At 51.3% G+C, this 18,254-nt stretch overlaps 1 protein-coding gene and 1 pseudogene across 3 annotated transcripts in view; one reads left to right on the forward strand and one right to left on the reverse strand.

Annotated features, from left to right (window-relative positions):
* The window catches only part of LOC144116373 (protein tolkin-like), a 1,150,388-nt gene that overhangs the window by 1,044,308 nt on the left and 87,826 nt on the right, over positions 1-18,254 (forward strand). The gene's annotated exons all lie outside the window — the stretch shown is intronic.
* LOC144113704 (uncharacterized) lies at positions 1,807-3,794 on the reverse strand (annotated as a pseudogene).

Raw genomic sequence — 18,254 nt, forward strand, 5'->3', positions numbered from 1 at the left:
GGCGTACGATATAGTGCAAGGCGGATTTAAAGTGGTGGCGAAGGCTGGGCCGAAAAGTGGTTTAGCGCGACTGCAGCACAACCAGAGGATGGGGGGCAAAACACTCATATAAAGAAATGATAAAGCTACAAAATTGGAATGTAATCTGCCAATAGAAAAGAAAAATATATTAGCACCTTGTTTTATGAAAGAGGTAAGTCATTTTATTAAAACCTGGCAAATTTTGTATTTTTGCAACACTCTTGACCTGCCCCCTATTCATGAGTGTGCGGTGCATTACAGCGCGTCTTTGCAGGCCTTGTTTCGATACCCGGCTAACCCGGCCACGCCAGTGTCTGGAAGTGTTGCTGCCTTTCTATGCTGCCCCTCCTTTACCAGTCACTTTCATTGCGTTCCCAATTGCACATTAACAAGGCCATAACTAGCAGGAACTCGAGCACACAAGGCGAGCATATTTGACTGGCAAAGGTTGGGGCGCGCTGAAAGGCAGCAACCTTCGAGAGGTACGGGCTCGAAAACGCGGATTCTACAGAAAGACCGCTTTATAATTCGCGCCAAAGCATACGTATGCGTGACGTCATTCTACGTCACGTTTGCGTAGTTTGCCCCCCAAAATCCAGGGGGCGCTGGAGTGCCCACGAGCCGCCATTTTTTGGACCAATGGGCGTCTATGGAGCCTTCGCTACCAGTGTACATCTACCTTGTATAGTGCATTTACCTTCACCTACGCCAGGAAACCGAAACGTAGGAAGAAGCACACGAAGTCATACTAAATACGGCCGCCAGCATAGTGCGTGACTTTGTGCGAATGGTCGTCTGCACCGCGATGCGCTGCACCACAGCCAAATACGGAGAGCGAACGCTGCAGGCGTACGCCGCACTATTTTTTTTCACTGCTTCGTTATCGATGAGACCGAGACAGGGGGGGGGGGGGGGGGGGGGGAATCACTCCCTCTCTGCGCATACCCTGGAAACACAAGCGCGGCGAGACAAGCGTGCGATAACAGCGCCCCGATAGCGGAGAGGAGCCGCTCCGCGGCCGTTCGGAGCGGCCTGGGATTTTTTGACTACCCCTGTACATGACACTTGACAACAGTCAAGATTCACTTCGCGCCGAAACTCGGCAAAACATTAACACATCAATACACAGGGAGCACACAAGTTCAAGGCATTCCTGCGCCTATACTTCCAGATACATTTCCTACTTGCGCTTCTGTAATGCGCGCGTGAGGACCTTCACAGTTCACAAGTCTGTTCGACTCGCGGGTCTTTCTCTCGGTCAACCTGGGCTTCTGTTTCGCCGCTCAACCTGAACCCTCCAGATAAATTTGCCGACTCGGAAAAGAATTGTGCGCTTAGGTATGCACACACAAACAAGGCAATTGATAGATTCCAGGGCACCTGCGTCAAAGCACACAGGCTCACAATATTGACCGGTGTTAATACCCTCTTGGTATCATTCCAGAAATTTCCTGGGTGATCGAAAGGCAGCTGAAATAATGTGCACAACAGCACGATGAACATGTCCACAACCTGGGCTAAGCTGAGGCTAGCCGGAGTTTCAGACACCTTGTCCTCTTGAGCTGTCTTTCTTTCGCGTTTCGCTGCTTCCTTGTGACCATTCCGCGGCCTTTCTTTCGGCTTCGCACGGCTTTCTACTGCAGCGCCCGTCCTTTCCAGCGGAAACGTGTTTGCTTCCTCGGAATGTTCCTCCGCAGGACTCTTCCGTTCTCCACGTTTGACTGCTCCTTTGTTTGAGCTAGCACGCTCGCGCTTCCTTCGCCACTTCCTTTTCGCTTGGCGATCTCAATGCCGTTCCGAAGAGCAGGATTCGGAGTTCTTTGTCTCGTGTCTACTTTCTGGGCCCTTTGGAAATGTTGTCCCCTTTATGTTGCCCAATTTGAGGCCGTATATGGGGCGCTCCATGCACAATGCGGTTAGTTTCCCACTGTAGTAGGGAGTCTGCACATGTACTTCCGCTTCCGGCAAGCGCTGAAACGAGCCGTCCACTAGCCGCACAAGGCTCTTCGTTCCAGTGAGATCCTTATCTCTCACTAATGTTCGTTTTATTATTACAGTACTGCTTCCCGTGTCTCGCAACACTGTAATTGTTTTTTCTCCTATCTTCCCATTCAGGACAGGCATTCTGTTCATTTCGGCTTCCGGTAGCGCGTTCACTACAGCGTTCACGACTGGTACCTTCTTGCCATTCTTCAGTTCTACAAAGCCGTGGTCATCTTCTCCTCCAGGTGGTGACCTTAGGAGGCCCGTACGCACGATACTTGAGGAATGGGTTTGCTTGGGTTCGGACAAGCCGCGGCCCTGAGCCCCCTCTGGGCGCTCTTAAAACAAGCTATTGGGCTACTGTTCGTAGCGCTGTTGCGGCAATTAGACGCGTAGTGGCCTGACTTGTTGCACAGGTAGCACTTTGGTGGAGCCTTTGGGCTAAATCGGGCATCACGGCTGTCGGTTTTCCCCGCGCTCTCCGAATTCGTATTCTTTATCTTGGCCAGATTCGCTCCTCCTTAGTAAAACACGTTGCGGGGCTAGTTGGTTATGCATATTCTTTTAGGACGAATACACAGAAGACATGACAGGACGGGCGCTACCATTCCACGTCTCCACTAAAACACACCAGGTCTAGCCAGTCTTGCAACAAACGCACTTGCCTCCATATCTCTGCTCTTAACACCTTGCTTACGCGTCTTGCATGCCCAAAAGACGGTGTAATGGACCCAAAAAGGGCACTCACTTCCACAGGTATGCGTCCTTTCCTGAGACAGAAGGCGATGAACCTTGCTCTACAGGTGGCGACTGCGATGGCGCTCACAATCTTCAAAGGGTCAGGCTTGACAGAAGAAACACAAAAGAAAGGGCCCACAGTAGAAGAAAGTTCACTTAGTAAAACACGTTGCGGGGCTAGTTGGTTATGCATATTCTTTCGTTAAAATTTAAGCAGCGCTAACTTTTAGGACGAATACACAGAAGACATGACAGGACGGGCGCTACCATTCCACGTCTTCACTAAAACACACCAGGTCTAGCCAGTCTTGCAACAAACGCACTTGCCTCCATATCTCTGCTCTTAACACCTTGCTTACGCGTCTTGCATGCCCAAAAGACGGTGTAATGGACCCAATGTCTTCTGTGTATTCGTCCTAAAAGTTAGCGCTGCTTAAATTTTAACGAAAGAATCGCTCCTCCTTGAGCTTCAAGAAATTGGTCGGCAAGATCTAGCATTTCGGAGAGAGTCTTGGCTCTTCTTTCCTTCAGGTACAGCGACAAGCTCGGGTGACAGCTACTCAGGAATTGTTCCTTGGTGAGAAGCTCGCGAAGTTCACCGTATTCCTGTGCAATTTTTCTCTGAAAGTTCCATCCACCGTTCAAAGTAGTGGCTTAATCTTGCCGCATACTGGGTTGCCGTTTCGCCATCTGTGGGCTTCCCGGTTCTGAATTTATCTCGGAATCCTTCGGTGGTGAGTCGGAACCGCTTGAGCAAGGCGGCCTTTACCTACCTTGCTGTAGCTTGCAGCATCGTCCGGAGAAAGTCGCCCGAATACACTTAGAGCTTCCCCGCTGAGACATGTGCTAAGAACGGTAGCACATTCACTGTCCGACCAATTCTGACTTTCCGCGATCCCTTCGAATCACCTGAGGAACGCGTCAAGATCGTCCCTTTTTTCGTAAAATCTGGGAAGTAATCTGCTGGCATCTATCCGCAGGCCGATAGCTTCTTCTCTAGGGCTATGGACTTCCGCTGAGTGGTTGCCAGCACGTTGGAGCTCAAGCTTCATGGCAAGCAGTTGTTTTTCGCGTTCGAATTCTCTCTCTCTTTCTTTCTCAACCCTCTCTCTCTCTCCCTTTCGGCTTCTTCTCGGGCCTCTTTTTCTCTCTGATTCACCCATTTCCGTAGTTCAGCCCCGGACATCCCCATCTGGATGCCGACCTTGACTAGTTCCTCCAAGTTCATATTCGGATACTGAACTTCTCAAGGGAAGAACTACCTCTACACGGTGAACCTCAATAACCGCTTCATTGCGGCACCTCACAATTTCGCTCTGCTGCTAAACACTAGTTTACGACCTCTTCGTAAACTCCTTCCGACTCTTTCTCCGTTCTCTGCGCTTACAAAGCACCAAACGTCTTGTCGCGGACGCCAGAATGTCACCACTTCGCGCACTTTTGCGTGCGCTCCCAGACACCCTTAGAGCGTGTGGGGGTAGCGGCCTCGGTCACAGAGGAGATGCCCTCGACTCGGCGTGGCAAACTCAGCCGGAGACCAGCTACCAAGTGAGAAGGGGTTGGTCGTTTGGTGCCCAGCTTCCGCCGGTCGCAAGCCAGAGATTGGGTCGGAGCCAAAGTTTCGCCAAACAAAACAGTTTATACAGCTAAGAGACGATACAGAGGAATTTACAATCACTCGTACTAGCGCATACAAAGTGATTTACAAATACAATGCACTCATGCAATGTCACAATAGAGAGATACAATTCAACAAGATCTTTGCACCGAAAGTGCACAAACACAGGGAGAGACAAATAAACAAAACACTATTTGTTCACCGGGCACTGCGACAGTCCGACGACTTGAGGAGCACGACGGGCCGATGCGCAGACTGGCGCACGTTGTCTCGCTGGTCCGTCCTTGGCTGGTCGAGTGGTGTTCTCCCGGGAGTCGAGCGGGCGCACTTCTCAGAAGCTTGAACGGCGGCTCGCGCTAACAGACGGCGGTTGAAGCCCCTCATTTATAGGCGCGGACCGCGTCTGTTTGTTCTTCGCGCCAAGGCAGGCGCGCACATTCACGCAGCTTTAACCACACCAACTCCTTCTCTTTCTTCCGCCGGGCGCGCAACCCGATTGGTCGAGCGCGGAAACCACCTTCTAGAACAATCTAGGTCATTCGCGCACGCTGAGTCATCGCTGCCGGAGCGAGGGGGGGGAACGCTTTGGCGCGCACAAGCTTACACCCTTTCCGTCGACAACAAGGAAATTCCCCAACATTCGAGAAGAATCGACGCCGCGCGTGTCTATGTTTACTTTGGCGCGCCGACGGCGAGCTGAGTGAAAAGCACCGTGCGCTCCGGTGGTGCTTCCCCGCTGTTTTTTTTTTGTTTTACTTTACCGCGCGCAGGCGCGATTGCTTAGGCGCAGCGCCGGTTTTTTTTCGAACATGCGCCGAATTTTGTGACACATGGCACTGTCAAAGTCTCGTCAAGGTCATTTTAATGTCACAGTTCAGGTCATGTCAAGATCAAAGGTCAGGTTAAGGTTTGTCATAAACACGCTGTATCTGTGGCATGACATATTAGACTGTGATATGATATGGTAGGAGCTAGTTACAACTCCTCGTGCGTCAGAGGCTTCAGGGGCGCATTTACGTATGCCCGAAATCTGTTAAGTGCGGCTGCTAGTGCTGCTGAACTAAATGTTGCACTCCCCCGAAAAGTCATTGCGTCGCTCTCATTAGCTACAGCACGTGCCGTGGAAGGAAGACATTTCGGTCTTTGATCCGATCGGGGCTTATCGGTGGGTTTTTGAACACAACTGCAATGTCTGGGCAAAATAAAACTAACGAAATGTGTAACAGAGACAGCCCAAAATCTAAATTGTTGCGCAGCTCACTCGACATGCAGTATTAACATAACAGTGACGAAGAAAACGCATTGCAAATCGGCAGCATGGAAACGTGGCCCAACAGAATGCAAATCTGACATAACTTTGATATGCTGTGCGATGTTGTGAGATACATACCAATAAATTGTAGCCGCTGGGACCCAGTTTTTCTTGTATTATTAGTATAAACTGTCTGAAATGTTTGCAAAATGAAAACAATGACGCATTGCCCTTTAATTTGTGGGCATTTTCATTTTGAACACCACGTTTTAATGAGTGATGTGTAAGGAAGGGCTGCCATTTTGCCTGGGGAGGCTGCCGCGGCGGTTCAGTGGTTACGGTGTTCGGCTGCTGACCCGAAGAACGCAGGTTCGATCCCGGCCGCCGCGGTCGAATTTCGATGGACGCGAAATGCAAGAGTGTCTTTAAACTCCCATAAAATATAACTCTATATAGTGAACATCAATAAACTACAAAAAATGGCGCAGGTTCATTCACATGCAGTCAAGAAAAAGTCAATCGATGACAGGTTTAAAAGCTCTGGTGGTAGCTTGTTCAACCTGGCATGGTTTTGGGAAAGAAGGAAAAGCCATGGGTATTCGCTTTAGTCTGAGCCATCGCAGTTGTTGTATCATGTTTCCCTCTGGTGTTTCTGATTCTGTTGAACGGCATGTGATCGGTAAAATCCATTTTTGTTCTTTTGTTGATGATGTTATAGGGCATTTGCAGCCGATGTACCTTTTGCCGCGTTTCAAGTGTTGGAATGCCGTTTCTTTCCCTGTGAATAATACCAAATATGTGCCTGCCATAAGCGCTGCCATTGTCGCTCTTATCTGAACAATTTCGATCGCACTGGTGTGATGGTCCCACACGACATCGGCATATTCCATCAAGGGTCTTATTAGTGACGCGCATGCCGTGAACTTTGTCTCAGACGTGCAGTACTTTAACCGGCGTTCCGAGAACCAGAACTTCTTCGAAGCAGCCGAGACAGTGTGTTTTTAGTGGCTCCACCAGGTTAGTGTTGAGGTGATATATATTCCCAGGTATTTAAGTTGAGTGACCATTTTAAGTGTTACGTTGTTTATTTTGTAAACGTAGACTAGCGGAACTTTTTTTACGCGTTGCGGACATGTTCGTGCTACATTTAGAGCTATTTAGTTTCATGTGCCACAAAGCAGACTAGTTGTTAATTGATGCCAAGAAATCATTCGCGACGAGTTGGTCTGCGGGTCTTTGCATCATCAGGTATGCTAAGCCGTCATCAGCGAAAACACGACAGCGTACTGGTGAATTAAACTGCAAGTCACTGAGATGAATGAGAAAGAGAAGCGAATCGAGTGCTGAACGTTGAGAACCCTAGATGTAACTGACGCTAGATACGAAGGTATGTTACCTATTGGTACAACCGGCGGCAAAATAAGTCTGGACATGCGACAGCCGGCCAGAATCAGATAAAACTGCATCCCTGCGCCTTCTGACGTTGCGCTTCTGGTGTCGAGACATCGCAGTGCGCGTCCTTTCATGCTCGCAGCCGTGTCATTTTGTCGCCTGCAGTGGACTAGCTGATAGCATGCTGCGTTTGGCGGTAGGGGCCGCTCTCTTTATTCGCTACCTCATGCTCGCACTTTGACGTGCGCCCGCCGAACTGTGAGCGCTACGCTCTGAATGTAGACTTGTCCGCAGGAAAAAGGAATGTTATAATCTCCTTCAGAGCATGAAACATACTTAGTTTTATATTTAATCCCACAGGTACTTTGGGATTCATTTTGTTTTTCAGCGTTTCTTTCCACCATAGCACACATCCTTTTAATTTTTTTAGGAGCTGAAAAGACAACCCCCTATTTTGTACCTGTTCGCCATCTTTTTCAGGTTATGCGAACGTACATACACCGCCTTTCAGTTTTCAATTCCCTCTTCCTTCCTTTCTTCTTTCCCTCTCACCTTTATCCCTTCCCTTACGGCGTGGTTCGGTGGCACACCGAGATATATGAGACACTTACTGCGCCATTTCCTTTCCTCAAAAACCAAACAAAACAAGTGAGCCCCCGGCGTTTATAGGGGTCATTGGCGTTGACAAAGTTGCAGATTCCGTTCATTTTCACGAAAGGAAAGGCGCACAACTGGCTCTTTGGGTCAGTGGACATTTGTTAGGTTGGGACAACCTAAAAGATAATGAAAAAATAATAAGCCCCTGCCTGCGCCACTTGCGTATAACAGGCTTAATCCATTTTCAAGATAAATGAAAAGGCCCGAAGAGTGGACACCTCAATCTCGCTTTCATGTACGCGGCGTTGGTGTCCAACTGCAAAAAACATGCTTCGATTGCGTTCCGCACACTGGATAGGCAGCGCGCCCATCTTGCCACCCTGGCAGGTGGCAGTCAGTGGTTCATCGCGAGAGGTTGGTCATAAAATGAACGCTGCGGCCTATTTCATCAGTGCCTCGTGCCAGCCACAACGTTGTCAGCGTTATTGCATGCAGACCCATCCCACGTACATCATAGCACGCATGAGGCGTCCACTGACTCAGGGAGCCAGTTATGCGCCCTTCCTTTCTTCAAAATCATCGCCGTCTAAAACGTTGTCAACACCAACTCCAATGAGTACAATGAACGCAGGCAGCTTTCGCTTTGTATATCCTGGATTAGCTGAGCTAATCCACATTCATCAATTTTGAGGCTGGCTGCTTGATGCCACACCTGTGGAGCTGACCGTTGTACTTAAAGTACAAGCCGTCGCATCACACCACACCAGAGAACAACGAGAATAGGAATGACTTTTGTAGCGAGAGGTACAATACGCTACCCAGTCGAGCATTTCGCCTTGAGCCCGGGAGGCCGATAGTGCGCATGCGAGAAACTAGAGGAGCAGCAGGTGCGCGGCCCATGACGTCGGAGTGCGCCGCCGCAGGAGGAGCCGCGCCGGTTCGACTACCCCCGCCGGAGCCGCGCGTTAGTGCGCATGCGCGGCAACCGGAGAATGGCAGCTGGTGCGCGGCGCATGACGTGAGAGCTCGGCCGCCGCCGCCGCGTGTGGCTTCGTGTGGATATGCTGCGGATGTGCGGCTGTGTGTATAAAAGTTGAGGTGATACGACTCGGTGGATCACAATCGCTTTGTATGGGTGACGAAAAGGAGACTTCAGCCGCAGCTATGCGGCGGCTGAAGTCTCCTTTTCGATATTCTCCTGACGATGCCACCGCATAGCCGCATAGCGGCGGCATCGTCAGGAGAATATCGATTCTTCGGACCCAGAAGTCGTTGCCTGGCACTAGGCCGCTCTGCAGAGAAAGCATGATCATCAGAAGGCTAAACGAGCGGCGGAGACGCCTCAGCAAAGAGAAGGACGACTTGCCAAGAGGAGGAGCGTAACAAGCGGCGCATAGCAGTTTGTGTATCTGAGGGAAATCAACCTGTCTAAATACTGTATAGGCAGAATTGAGACAACTGCGTGTTACTTTACCGATCATCGGGCAGCGTTTATCTCTGTCAAAACAATTGAATCAATAAACAATGTGGTTCACCGAGTACTTCTTCGGTGCTTAATAGTCACAACAAGCTCGACAACTTGCGTAACCAGGGGGGAACTGCAGCTCTCGCTACGTATATCCTGGCATAGCGGAGCTAAGCCACTGCCAATTTTTTTAAGGTAGCACAAGCAATGCTGCCGCTTTCATTTGGCTCTGCCAGCGGGACCCATACCATGGAACGCTACCTCCACGCTTTTATTTTCTAAGCTGAGCTGCCCGAAGCGGAGGTTCTGTGTCGGATGGAGCTACACACTGCAAGCCGTGCTTACACATCTAACAAATCAGTGTGGCTTCAGTGAATTAAGCGTCATTTTTTACATTTGCTTTTTTTTCCGGCGAGGAAGAAAACATACCAGCACACTGAAATAACGAGGCGATTGTCGTAAATTGCGACCACGTTAAACAAGAACATTTTGCGATTGTACCCCGCCTTGTTGAGTGCCTTTTGGTTTGATTTGGCGTCCTGGAAACTGCCCGACGAGAAACCATTGTGGTTTCCTGCAGCGAGCCCTAACCAGCAAATTGCTTCGTCATTGATGGTGGTGGTGGTGAAAAACTTTATAAAGTAGAGCAAGCCTTAATTGTTACATCCTAGTGATGGGATTGCACTTGGATGCGTGTCGTGGCCAGAAGGTGACGCTTCTCAGCGACTTCCAAAGCCCAGTCCACTAGCTGCCGTTGGGCAGCCGGGTCAGAACTGGACACCACAGCCTCCCATCGCTCGAGGTCTGTGAGTTGCCAATCGGCTGGTGGAAGGAGCTCAGAGCAAGAATAAAGAATGTGTGCAAAATCCGCTTTCGGAGCGCAGCAGAGGGTGCATACTGGCGTGAACAGTCCCGGGTGAACCAGGGCTAAGTGGGCAGGGGAGAGGAAGGTGCGGGATTGTAGCTGTCGCCACGTCACCTGCTGCAATTTAGTGAGAGACTTGTGCGGAGGGGGATACGTTAGCTCGCTTCCCATGAAAGAACCTTGCATGCCCTTAGTGCAGCATATATGAAGTCTACAGTAGCGCCGATCCGTGTTGACCTGGTCTCTTGTGACAGAATTCATGAATTTACGAAGGATAGACTCATCGCAGGGATAGTACGGAATGTGGACCACTTCGCAGTGGTATGAAAAGCGCACTGGTGAAAATGAAGAACTCAGAGACAATGGACGGCAGCCTTTCAGAGAAGCTTCCTGTGTTCCAGCATAAGCTCACTGCGCTTCCTTGACTTGAGGCCTCATCATTTCAGGCACACTAGTAGAATGGATAGTTGGACTAGCTGGTATGTGTTCCTGTTTCCATGTTCTCTGTCTTTCGCTCGTTCGCTCTGTTTTCTACCCGAAATGGGGCACACTTGTTCGATAAGTCCTTTTCTTTACTTCAAGACGGTCTAAGCCTTCCAATTCACTGTGAAGATGTTATGCCATCATCACATGGCGCAGAGTTTTCAGAGGCAGACCGCTAGGCTTTGGAAGCAGGATTCGCCATGGCTATAATGTGCAGCGTAGTAGAAAGCCTTTGTGCGGAAGATAGAGTGGGACAGAGATGGTGAAAGCATGTTTGAAGACTCTGCCAATAACGAGAGTCTTGCGGTAGTTCCGTACGTCCATTCACAGAGCCATAACTTTATGGAAGCACGGTGTCATGATCATTCGGTCGTCGTGTAGCGAGTCCTCGAACATGCGTGCGCGAGTCAGGAGAAAAAATTGGCAGTGGCTTAGCTGAGCTATGCTGAGCTGCAGTTCCCCCCTGGTCTAATCGCGTGGTCAGTTATACGATGAGCCTTTACATCCTCGTCTTCAGTTCCTCTTCTTCGGTCGTATCCATCATCACCTTGCTCCGGTTTTCCAGTAGGGCCAGGGCAGGCCTCTGTTTCCGCTCCGCGTCGTGGCGTCTGCGCTTGGCGATGCGCTTCTCTCTGCTCCGGCGTCTCCGCATTTCTCTTGGCCTTGCGCTGCTTGTTAATCCTGGCCAGGACGGCTAACTGCCAGGCTACAGCCTCGGGATCCGACGACTCGAGTTTATCCCGTCTTCTACGCCGCGCAGCGTCCGCCTCGATCTCCTTGGCCGCTATGGCAGTGTGATGACCCCCATAATGCGCAGGTCCACACGGGACGGAGAGGCAAAGAGACACCGTATGGCTCAGTTTAAACAAACAGGTATATTCAATAATTACACATGATTAAGATTATACATCAGAGGCTGGGGCGTCCGAGCTTACGTGCCGACGACTTCATGGGGGCGATGGAGTGCCTCCGGAGTTGGGCTCGAGCGGTTGCTGGCAGAAGCTGCACGCCGTCGGGCTTCGGCGCTGAAGGCCCTCTTGGCGAACGATGTCGTCCTGAGCGCTGTATGCAGTAGAATGTCAATAGTCGTCCGTTTCTTCGAGGATGGTTCCCAAACCCTTCCTCTAGTGTCGTTCGGCTTGGAAGATGAAGAGGAGGCGAGCTTGTAGATGATGACAGCAGAGCATAATTTTACAACATACAAATACAGAGAGTTAAACTGGAAAAAAAGCAGAACTGAATTTACAAAAGAACAAACTTTGCACTACTTTACTCATCGACCGGGCAGGTTAGTGCCTAAGTAGCATCACATTACATGCTAAGCATGGAGCCCCAGCTCAGACTGGACTGGACTGCATCCGTTTACATGCGCTTTTAAGCACTTGATTAACAAAGGACTAAGGGCGGTCATTTTCAGTGGCCCGCCCAAAGCATCAATTCTCCAATGAAAAATAACATGCGAGATGGGGACAACCCTTTGGGTTGGGCTTAGCCTCGAACCCAGATTCTTGTTAACAATACAAACTAAATAAACAACAAAAACGTCACCACTCTCTCTCAAGTGAGAGTATCCACAGGCTCTCCCTTCGGAGCTAATCCTTGCCTCAGGCATGCATACCGCCACCCACCATCGGTCCGCGTCGTTCGTCAGCAACAGAGGAGGGGGCGAAAGCGCCCTCGATGCTGCCGCGCTACCGACGGCGGGACACAGCTAATAATCATGAAGGGGTTCGTCTGTCGCTCCGGGAAACCAGATTAAGGGTCGCCCCTGTTTTCCCACATTCTTGGCGAGTCTTGCCTGTCCGCCATGACAGGTGTCCGTCACGGCCATCCTGGGAATGCGCTTTTGTCCACTTGCGCCTGTCTTTCCACATTCTTGGCGAGTACTGCCTGTCTGTCTGACAGGTGTCCGTCACGGCCCTTCTGGGAATGCGCTTTTGTTCACGAGGCACCGCGTGAAGCTGTGGGTGCCTTCCCGGCGATAGCCCACGTCGTAAGGGGGTGGGGGGTCCGTGCGTCAAGCGACAATTTTCGTTCCCGGTATGTACTCGGGGCTCTCGCTTATACTGGGGAGCGGTTTCCGCGTGTGCCGGCGTCCTGCTTTCTGCAAAGGTATGCAGCTGGAAAAGAGGGGCGGCCTTAAGCCCCAACTCGATGCACACACAAGGAATGTACCTCGTAGCACACAAGGAATGTCACACTCGCTCACCCTCCAGAAGAATGTTCTCCGAACATTTGAGTCCCTGCAGCTCCCCTTGTCTTTCTGAATCGCCTCGCACAGTGCGTCCGACAAAACACTTTTCGCTGCACTCAACACCACTGCACAACACCATATGCCTCCGCTGTCATAACTGGCGTCTCCAGGGGCAGCACTGATCTTCTTTTACAGATAAACATGAAACTCAGCACCCAAGCCTCTCCTTTCTAGTCCAAACTGGACGAAATAAATTTACCACAGTTATAAAGGAGCTCCCACTTCTAGCACGATCACGGCACAGACAAAAATATAGATAACGAAAGGAAGTAGGGCAGGTTCTGCATGCGCTCCGCATGCTCTCCTGTGAAGGTGTTACTTAATGACAGAAAGGTTTAACTACCAACTCCGATAACTTAACACATAAGCACATAGCAATGTTATGAGCTGTGGCATTACACAATTCTAACCAGTTCAAAACTCCGCTCTGTTTACGCCATTAGTCCGACTTAGCTTTCCGATTTCGCAGCGGATATCGGCCTTCATGAGTCATACTAAGTAAGTCTGTGCCCCTTTGTCTGCTTTGGGACTCGCGAGGGCTCGTGGCAGGAGCCTCTCCTGGCGTTATCTGCGCGGCAACCTCGCGCGCTTCTTCTTCTAGCAATGCATGAAGTAAATCCGGTGGCATTCTGGCCGTCACCTCTGGCGCCTGCCGAACAAATGCAGGAGAGGGCGTTTCTTGCGAACTATCTGCGCGCTCCGCTTCACTTCTGTCCCCATCAAAATCCGCGCTTTCCCTTTCCTCATTTCGTGAATACTGAACCGGTGCCGACTTGAGGCGATTTGCGTGTATCCTTATCAAGCGCCGGTTCACGTCTCGGACTCTGAAGTTTACCGGAGAAAGCTTCTCGACAACCTCGCACGGTCCTCTCCACTTCGTCTGGAACTTACGAGCTAGCCCAATCTGCCTTTGGCAGTTTTCAATGTACACGCTGTCCCCCACATTAAACGGCGCGTCTCTAGCACTGCGATCGTGCACCTCCTTCCTGCGCTTCGCCGCTTTCTTTAAGGCCTCCTTTGCGATGTCCCTCGCCACTTGCAAGCGCGATTCTAGCTCCACCTTATAGTCGTCCAGTGAAGCGTATGGGACACGACGGGGGCCCTCTGGCACTTCACTAGGCTGGTCCGGGTCTCGGCCGTAGAGAAGAAAGAATGGCGATTCGCCCGTGCTCTCGTGTGCTGCGGAATTGTAGGCAAACATTGCATACGGGAGCCACAAGTCCCAGTCCCGCTGGTCGCGCGAAACAAAATGCGACAGGAACCCGGCCACGGTTTGGTTCAGTCGCTCCACCGCGCCGTTGCAAGCCGGATGGTACGGTGTTGTCTGCTTCTTAGCGATCTTAAGCAGCTCGCAAACTCTCCTCATTAGCTGCGACACGAAGTTCGTTCCCCGATCTGTCAAGAGTTGCCTCGGGGGTCCATGTCGGAGCACGATCTGTTCGACAAATGCTCTTGCAACCGTGTCTGCCTTCTGATCTGGGAGTGCTACCGCTTCCGCGTATTTTGAAAGGTGATCGACAAATACTAAAATGTACTTGTTTCCGGAAGTGGTCGTGGGCAATGGGCCCATTATGTCCATACCTGTCCGCTCGAAGGGAGCCGAAACCTCAGAGAACGGCTGAATTGGAGCTGGTCTTCGTCCCTTGGGTGTTTTTCTTTCGAGACAGGAATGACACTTCGCACAGTAGTCTCTAACATCCTGTCGCATGCCACTCCAAAAGTACAAACGCTCCACACGCCTGCGTGTCTTCGCTACGCCAAAATGACCGGCGCATGGCGCATCGTGAAACGCGCGAAGAACCCTTTCTGTCCACGACCGAGGTATGACGACTCTCTCCCAAGCGGTTTTCTCTGGTCTCCCTTTCCTGGTTGGCCTCGTGCGCCGACACAGGGTGCCGTCTTTGCCAATGAAATAACCTAGCTGTTCGGGGTGAGACGGTGCGCCCTCTAAGCTTTCGATTATTCGCTTCAGGTCAGGATCTTTGCACTGCTCTGTGCGTAATTCGGCGGGGTCGACTACGGGGACAAACTCATCTATAGCTGCCACGGCAGCTGTGCGGCTGAGTGCATCAGCATTCAGATGTGTCTTTCCTGACTTGTGCTCAACTTCAAAGCAGTATTCCTGCAGGTGTAGATTCCATCTAGCGAGTCGCGAGCTAGGGTCCCTGACACTCATCACCCATTTCAGAGGATGGCAGTCTGTGACTAGCTTGAATTTGCGGGCGTAAAGGTAGCATCTGAAGTGCTTTACTGCCCAGACAACGGCGAGGCTCTCCCTTTCCGTAGCTCCGTACTTTTGCTCTGTGGGGCTCAGCTGTCGGCTAGCAAAAGCAATGGGATGTTCTTTGCCCTCGATAACCTGAGATAGCACGGCACCAACTGCGAACTTTGACGCATCTGTGGCCATAACGAAGGGCAAATTAAAATCCGGGTGGCGCAACAGCGGTGCACTCATTAGCTTCCTTTTCAGGGCCCCAAAAGCATCCTCCGCGTTTTCGTCCCAGCGAAAGGCGACATTTTTGGCTGTTAAGGCGGTGAGCGGCTTAGCGAGCTTGGCGAACTCCTCTATGTGCCTTCGGTAGTAACCGATCAGGCCGAGAAACTGCCGGACCTGGCGGACGCTAGTCGGGGATGGAAAATCCGAGACACACCTTAGTTTCTCAGGGTCCGGTCGCACGCCGTCAGCTGAAACAACGTGCCCGAGGTATTTCACCTCGTTTTTGAGGAATTGGCACTTAGAGGGCTTCAGCTTGAGACCCGCTCCTCTTAGTCGCACCAAAACCTGCTCAATATCGCGCAAATGGTTCTCAAAACTGTCACTGTATATGATAATGTCATCCATATACACGAAGCACAGCCTCCCCAGAAGACCTGCCAGGATAACATCAGCGGTTCTCTGCCAGACAGCAGGGCTGTTGGCCAGACCCATTGGCATTCTTTTCCATTCATAGTGCCCTGAGGGCGTGTTGAATGCCGTTTTCTCGGCATCTGCCGGATCCATTGCTATCTGCCAGAATCCCGCCGCCATGTCCACTACCGTGAAGTACCTGGCAGAGCCCAGCTGAGAAAGCGTCTCCTGTATATTGGGGATGGGGTATGGATCGATGCGAGTTACGGCATTTAGTTTGCGGTAGTCCACTACCAATCGATACGAGCCATCTGGCTTTTCCACCAATAGTGCTGGTGCTCCCCAGGGTGACTTTGAGTGTTCGACAATGCCGCGATCAATCAGGTCCTGCACCTGCCGCTCCATCTCCTCACGTTGGGAGTAAGGAATCCTGTACGCACGCTGGTAAACGGGCGATGAAGTGCCGGTTTCTATCCTGTGCTTTATAACGCCACAGCAGCCCAAATCCAGGTTGGACGCGGCGAATACCTCCGAGTAGTCGTTCAGCAAACCAGCCAGAGCCTCCCTCTCCCTGGATTTTACGTGAGAAAGATCGAACGACACCTTTGGAGCAGCCGAAGGACTAGCATGCTCTACAGTTGCGAGTACCGTATCGGTGGGCTCACGTTGCTCTATCGCAGAGGTGAAGAAAGCCAATGTTTTGTTCTTGGGAAGGCTCAGTGGCTGCTGGCTACAGTTAACCACCCGTAGGGGCACTCTGTGGGCGTCATTAACTGTCACGAGGCACGCGGCTGCCTTCAGGCCATTGCTGAGAGAGTCGACCGGCTCAAGCACTCCCACGGCGCCGCTCTCTACATCTGAAGGCACAAACGCGTACAAAATGTGCTCCGACCAAGGAAGGACGACCGCCTCCTCGACCAGCCGGACGGCAACCCGCGAATATACCTTCTCCAATGATCCCACTGTTTGACGGGTGTCAATATCGGTAATGCGAATCTCAGCCCCTCTCCTGTTCAAAAACGGAACTTTTGAGCCGCCCGCATTAACCTCTTCTTCAGAGAATGAGACTACTACCTTCCCTTTTCTCAAAAAATCCTGCCCTAATATACCTGACACTCCGTTTGGCAGAGACACCGTGTCCGAGCATACGTAGCAGGGGTGCTCCAATGCAATTCCACCGAGAGAGAAGTGTAACCGGTAGAGTCCACTTATGCCAGGAGGATCCCCCGTTATGCCTACAAATTTGGTTGCCATACCACCAGACGCTTCCAACACCTCGCGGTCCCCCTTCCTTCGAAGCGTGTTAAAACTGCTCTCCTTAAGCAATGTCACCTTTGACCCCGTATCTATCAACAATTCCATGCAACAACCATTTAACTTGCAACGCACAACAGGGCATGCCTCGTCGGCCACACAAACTACCACCACCTCATCATCCACTGCTCCCTCCCCACGCTCCTCAGGCTGGGGAGGACTATCTAGTTTTTTGTCTCGGTATCTGGAGCCCCGCTGTAGGCTTGCTTAGGGCGTGTCTCGCCTGCTTCTCTTTGTGGCTCCCCACGGCGCACGTTTTGGCAGAACCTGGCGATGTGTCCGCGACCCTGGCAAGCGAAGCATACGATTTCTTCAAAATCTCGCATACCGCGCCTGTAGCTTTGTGGCGGTCTCCGGTTTCCAGCGAATGGGCGCTGTTGAGCGCGCGCTTCAACCTGGCGTTCCACCTGCTGAGATAGCAGCTTTTCTAAGCGATCTAACCGCTCTGTCAAGAGAGCAACCTCAGGGTTGAGCACCGCTCTCTCTATGACGCGTACTCTCGCTGCGGCTGTCGTTAGCGCCTCATTTCGTTCCTCATCCAATGCGGCCGCCACGGCTTGGTCGAAATTGCTCGGCTTGCGCGAGAGCACGAACCGGCGCACGGGGTCTTGCAGACCAGCCACGAACAAAGCGGTCATTTCCTCTTTAAGTAGATCCTCCGCGTATTTCTTCCTTAGCTGGTCTCCTTCCTCCTCCCTGCTTAACGTATCGCGCGCTAGGCGCTGAAGCCGCGACGCAAATGTTCGCACGTCCTCCCCTACCATCTGTCCGGCGTCACGGAACCTCTGTACCCGCACGTGACGTGGTTCAGTGTCGAAATGCTCAAACGCGAGCTTCTTAAATTCCGCAAATGATTTTGTGGATTTTACTTTTTCGTCTCGCCATGCAAAATCATGAGCAGCTCCTGCCATCTTACACCTCGCCATTCCCAGCATTTGAGCATCGGACCATCCCCCCATTTTCCCAATCTCTTCTAGCATGGAAAAGAAATCACAGAATGGAACCCCTGTCTTATCTCCCGCAAACGTCGGAATGACGCTTCCTAATGCCAGCATGCTTGCTCCGAGCGACGGCTGTGGAGTGGGAGCTCCCTCAGATAAAGACATTTTTTTTTTCAAGCCCTCCGGTGCCTCAAGCCTCTCAAATGGGGGTAAAAGTCCCACAATCAGTCCCGTGATTCCCTTTTGATTACAATTTTGAAGTCATGAATGTCGCAGCATTCAGAGGACATTTGCTTTTGAGACCCCACTTCTGACACCAGTGTGATGACCCCCATAATGCGCAGGTCCACACGGGACGGAGAGGCAAAGAGACACCGTATGGCTCAGTTTAAACAAACAGGTATATTCAATAATTACACATGATTTAGATTATACATCAGAGGCTGGGGCGTCCGAGCTTACGTGCCGACGACTTCATGGGGG

The sequence above is a fragment of the Amblyomma americanum genome, chromosome 1 (assembly GCF_052857255.1).
Source record: "Amblyomma americanum isolate KBUSLIRL-KWMA chromosome 1, ASM5285725v1, whole genome shotgun sequence".
NCBI lineage: Eukaryota > Metazoa > Arthropoda > Arachnida > Ixodida > Ixodidae > Amblyomma > Amblyomma americanum.